This window comes from Dasypus novemcinctus, chromosome 3, assembly GCF_030445035.2.
Source record: "Dasypus novemcinctus isolate mDasNov1 chromosome 3, mDasNov1.1.hap2, whole genome shotgun sequence".
NCBI classification, from domain to species: Eukaryota; Metazoa; Chordata; class Mammalia; order Cingulata; family Dasypodidae; genus Dasypus; species Dasypus novemcinctus.
The window spans coordinates 107,139,634-107,145,733 of record NC_080675.1 but is presented as its reverse complement, the minus strand read 5'-3'; the positions used below and the strand labels follow the sequence as shown (position 1 = coordinate 107,145,733).

At 35.3% G+C, this 6,100-nt stretch overlaps 1 pseudogene; it reads right to left on the bottom strand.

Moving 5' to 3' along the window:
* Positions 1–1,415: 1,415 nt before the first annotated feature.
* Positions 1,416–6,100, bottom strand: part of LOC101423811 (protein SET-like) — a 32,048-nt pseudogene continuing 27,363 nt past the window's right edge.

Sequence of the window (6,100 nt, the reverse complement as noted above, 5' to 3'; positions counted from 1 at the left end):
CCTTTGGCTTTTTCTCAGCAATAAAGATCCATAGAGTTATCTTGGTATATTTTCATAGTAGTATTTTATAATAAATAATTAATCTGGTTGCTTTTATTTTAATCAAAAATCAAGACTTACTCTCTAGTCATGGAAGAGAATTAATAGTGTTTTCCTCAGGGATTTGGCTTCATCACAAATAGCATGTTCAACTATTTGAGGGATGTCCGAGAAGCACTGGAAAAAACACCCGGCTCTGTCACTAACTAGCTATGTACCTTGAGCAAGTCACCTAATCTTTTCAACCTCAGTATCCTCGTCTGTGACAGGAGGATTGAGAGTCTCTCCATCTTTAAAAATCCAAATTTAACTTTTCCTGAATTTTTGGAATGCAAGCTGGGAGGAAAGTCAACATAATAGTTTTAATTTAATGATTCCTGCTAAGTGCCAGCAATATGTAAGAATAATATAAGAAGATGTGAAGGGCTTCCTTTAGTGACTTACACCTTGTGTTCACTAAAGGAAATGGCTACTGTATCTGTGTTATGGATGATGTACTTGAGACTTAGAACATTTAAGGAATTTCCCAGTGTCAAAATTTATTTAGAGACAGAGCTGGAATAAAAGTCCAAGTCTGTCTGATAATAAAGTAATTCTCTGCATATTTATTGAGCATTTATTATCAATGGAGCAGTTTCTATACATCATCCCATTTAATCTTCACAAATAACATCATGAGGTAGCCATCATCATTTCCTTTATGCAAATAAAGGAGTTTAGACTTGTAAAATTAGGAAACCTACCAAGAACAATGACTTCAGGTTGGCACAATCAAATTCATTAGATCCAAAGTTAGGTAACGTTAGCAAATGTTACTGATTTTCACAATCTCTGGACATGGCCCATTTGAACTGGACGAGGCAAGAAGACAAGTTTAGATTAAGTGTGAGACCACAAACAAAACCTTGGACAACTGGAGAACGTGGGGGAGGGTGGTATATAAAGTGGCCTTTTAAAGGTCAGGTAGTCTTAATATTCAAAATTCTCTTTAGAAAAGATAAGCAACACACTTGAAATCTGGAGAATACAATGGAGATTAATGTCTTCTTTATTTAACTTCATGAATTTTTCTTTATGAAGGCATGGCTATAAGTGAGTAGTGCATACTGGATACTTTTTAGCCAATAACTATCAAAGAGAGAGGTTGCAGGAGTGGGTATAATAGACTCTTGTCAACTCAAACACCAACAGTGTGAGAATGGGTGCAGTTGTACTTATCCTGGGCTGTTGGGGGTTTCCAAATCTGGTTGATCAGAACAACGGTGCAGGGCTGGGTGTGGGTGGGGGGACACATTTCAAAGTACAGATTTCTGGGCCTCCAATGCAGTTACATTGAATAAGAATCGCTGAGGGGAATGGAACTGGGGATGCAATTTTTAAAGCTCCCCAGCCAATTCTGACATACGACCACTGAGCTGGGTTGTCTTCTGGCTTCCTAGCAGACCCTTGAGGGAGCCTGTCAGAGGAGTGGGTGACGCCGTTTTCAGCTGTGTTTCTAGAAGGACTTTGTTGTCCTACGAGGCATGAAGAGGAAAGTCACCAGGAAACTCACTTAGATGGCTCTTTGTACTCAGGCCTCAGTCACAGAAAATTTCTGAAATTTACTTTGTATTTGTTTTTGCTTTGCTCAAAACTGTACTCTTCTTCCCATTTTTTTCTTTTGAATGAATAGACACTATAACAATTTAGTCAATGCCTTATATTTTATTAGTTAACAGAAACAAGAAAATAAAATTTCTTACTTTTTGTTCTGAAAGTAGGGCAGACTCCTTTTGTGAAGGAACTTGGGTTAGAATGACCTGTAAGGAAAATTAAACATTAGTTTTAATAAATTCCCTAGAGCAGTATGTTTTAGAAATGCATGTATCATATGTCAGAATATTTTTACTTCCTTTTAAATCATACCATATACTTTGATATACCCTCAATTTAACAAACTACATTGGTTCTAAAGTACAAATATTTTTGTATTGTTGTGTATATGTGATTTAGGTTTTTGTGTCCTTCCATATTCTTCTCTTAGCTGCAATTAAACAGTTTTGCATATGAGGATTATTATTATTTTTTTAAATGATGGAAAAGGTAAGAATTATATTTGGGTCTATATGCACAACGAAAGAATAGGAATTTCCTGTGGATTATAAAATAATGAGCAGATTTAACAAAATGAAATGAGAGACCAATATTGCCAATGTTCAGAGTTAAAATAGTTTCTGGAACAAACCTAAACCAATGAACATGAGTTCTGTATAGGTTTGAAATAATAGTATACCTCATCTATAATAAAACATTTTTTCTCTAGCTAGTGTTTGTTTTTGTTTTTTTTAGTATCATCAATTAAATCAGTCATGGAAGAACTAAAGACAGTTCTAAGAGCAAGAAAATTTTTCTCCCAGTACTTTCCTTACTGTGTATAATTTGGGTTAGATGATGTGTAGTTTTCTAACAGCGGCATATCCCAAGATCAGAATCTAATTTGCATGTGGGAAACATATATTCATTTTTTTAAAGGCAAAAGGAAAATAGGATGTTATGGGTCTATTCCATTTATTTATTTTTTAAAAATAAACATACCCACAGCACAGAATGCTGCCAGAAGTTTTAGGCCTAAGGACTGAGGGTGTGTTTGCTTTTAATCATTTAAAACTCATCAGGATAGTCCACTGGAAGGAATATTAAAGTCCAAGCTGAAATTATCATTTAAAATTATGTTCTTGGGGATAGAAGCAGGATAGAGATTGAGAAATGAGTTGTGAATAATGTAAGATTAATGTAAGGCTCAACTATATTTAACATTTTCCATGAGGCCATTTGAATCACATAATTTTTTTTTGGATGGATTGTGATCTGTTTCCAAGGCCTTGATCTGCTCACACTAGGTTTGAGTAGGGCTCACAATACCACCTCAGGTGTTCTTTCCTGTGTGTTTTTGGGAATATTGTTTCACCATTCTGCTTTTGGCTTTCCAGCCCAGTCAAAAATGGCATCATTCCAGGGCACTGTTACTCTTCCAAGAGCAACTCTCTCTTCTGCTTTCCTGAGTAAAGTGACCCTAAGATGACTTTCACCTTTAACTCAGGTGAATTGTGTCCCTTTTACATTGAAAAGTTTCCTTCCTGAACTAAAATTACTTTGGTATGAGTCCCCATGCAAGCCTATTGGTCTTACTTTATTCTATAGCCATGTCTACATTTAATCATGGGTAGCTTTTTTCAAAATATTTTCCAAAGGTCTGTAAAGAGAATTATGCAAAAGAGTGTGTTTGGCTAAGGGAAAGCTCATATTAGCTATAAGTAAGGCAACTCAGTTTATGCTCAATGGCTGCAACTGGCATTTTCATCATAGAAAAAGAACAGTGTTATTATTTAATGAATTCTGATCATCTTATAATGGATTATTTATGATAAGGAGGAATACTGAATGAATAGAATTTGGGTTTACTTGAATTATATGGTTAGTATCTTTCCTGTGTGTTGTGGTTAGGATGCTCAAACGCCAACGTCAGCCACAAGTTAACAATCAGCACTTTCCAAAATCAGCTCATACCCTTCGGATGTAGTGAAAGTCTCTAATGTGGACACAGTCATTAAACTCTTAGTCAAATCAATATGCCAATATGTGTGTGGGACTAGCAAAATCAACAAGGGCACAATCTTTCAGACTTTGGGGTGAATTTCTATTACTGAATGGTGAGGCAGATTAGTTGAGGAAAAGAGAAGACTAATCTAAGACCTGGCAGGAAAACATGGCTGGGAAACAAGTGGTGTGGAACCCTACCTGAAAACCCCTGAGGGAAAGACCACCACTAAAAGGCTTCTGGAAGGACCCCGTGAGATCTTGGACATGAGATCCCATTTGGGGTCAAGGTAAAGCCCCAGATACCCTCAAGGGGCCTCACATTGCCCCCCTGGGAATTAATGGTTGGGGTAACCAATCAGAACAGCAAACAGCTGGGGCCCTTCCCCCAACATTAAGAAAAGGAGGTGTGAATAATACCTTAATAAATGTAGCCCACAAGCTCAAAATATTCTCTCTACCTAGAGGAGCCTGCATCAACACTTAAGGTACATAATTATCTTCTTTTCTCCCATTTCTCAATAAACTATTGGCCTAACTAAACCAGCATGTTCTTAAATTATTTTCTGTAACATAGCCAAGAACCTAGAGGAATCCATCATCTCTCTTCAGTACTTATGCTCATTTAGCTCATGAATTCTTGAGGTCACAATTATAATAGTGGTTCTTTAAGTATGTTGGCTGTTCCAACAAAATATTAAAATTTCATTTTGCTAAAAATATCATGCATATGATTACATTATTGTAAAAAATATACAGATTACACTAATGAAAACATATATAGATGAAAATCTACTCACCTCTGTAAAGAGTTAAGAATTTATTGAAAAAAAGAAGAAAGAAACTTGATATTGTTTCTCACTTAGAAGCTTCTGAGAGTTCAGCCAGTAACTCAGAAAATAGAGTGGCTCGAATGTCAAGGATTTTCTTTATCCTTAACTTATCAGGTCATGTGTTCTTTTTTCCTTCTGCAAAGGAAGACATGAAAGCTTACCTTGTATGTGTTTAATCACGTGAGTTAAATTCTAGAGTATAGGTTATTAGGAGATAGAATATGGGTTGAAAAGGGGGATCCGATGCTGAATGTATGTAGAATGTTAAATGAGGTGGATTGTAAATATGTGGATATGGATAGAGTTGATGGTAACATATTGTAGCCAGTATATTGGGATAGTCTAGGGAGATTAATGTCAATTGAAAGAGAGTCACAGGATAATATGGGATTGTATAACAGTGATTTCAGTGGTGGACGATGATTGTGGTTAATAGTACAAACACAAGAATGTTCCTTTCTTACAAGGTGTTAAGAATATGTAAGTATATAGAAAAATATTGCTTTGCTACAATAAAAACGAAATGTGCACACAAAAAGTCATATAGTTCAAGGGAAAAATATACAACTTGTATTAAACATTAATACCAACATTCAAGCATTTACCACCACAATTTGCTACACTAAAAAATAAGGTCAAATGCTAAGGGCCAATAATGGGGTGTATAAGCACATGTGAGAATTTTCCTTTTGGAGTAATGAAAAGGTTCTGAAATGGACTGAGCTGATGACAGCATACCTTTGTGATGAAACTGAGAGATACTGAGGGTACACTTTAGATGGACTTACAAAGCAGGGAGCCTTTTAACAAAGTGAACCCTGTGGTGAGTGATGGGCTGTGGTTAACAATACAAATATGAGAATATTTCTTTCACAAACTATAGCAAATATACAATACTAATACATGGTGTTAATAATAGTATGGTTTGTGGGAATAATACACCAAATATAAACTATGGGCTATAGAAAGCAGTAATATTGTCATGATGATGATGATGATATTTCATCAGTTGTAACAAATGTGTCACAATAATGTAAGGAGCTGGTGGTGGGGCAATGTATGGGAATCCCGTGTGCTATGCATGATTATTTCATAAACTAACAACTTCTCAAATTAAAAAAAAAAAAGAAGAAAGGAGTCATGCCATATTAACTGGATAGATATTAGGAAGGGAATGAGTGTGGGGCAAGGCTATTTAATTTAGTGATCAGAAAAAAAATTTTAATGCAAAAGGTTCCCACAGAAATATAGTTACAACATTAAGATGGCTGAGGTTTGTGAAAAATTTAAAAACTGATAAAGCTTTAAGAAATTCTTTTAAATTGAAACAAAAACAGAGCTGGTGGATAAGGTGGCCAAAGATTGAGGACTCTGTTTTCCACTTTCAGCATTTGACCTTATTTTTAGTGTAGCGAATTGTTAAATGCTTTAGTGTTGGTATTAATATTTAACGCAAGTTGTATATTCTCCCTTTTAAATATGTGATTTTTTGTGTATACATTTAGTTTCATTGTAACAAAGCAACTTGTACACTTTTAATGTTTAAAAGGGAGCATCACCTTTCCTTTCCAGAGAAACAAAAAAAATTACAAATAAACAGGAACAAAATTACAATAGAGAATGTCAATTCCAAACAAGAGGCTACAGATTCT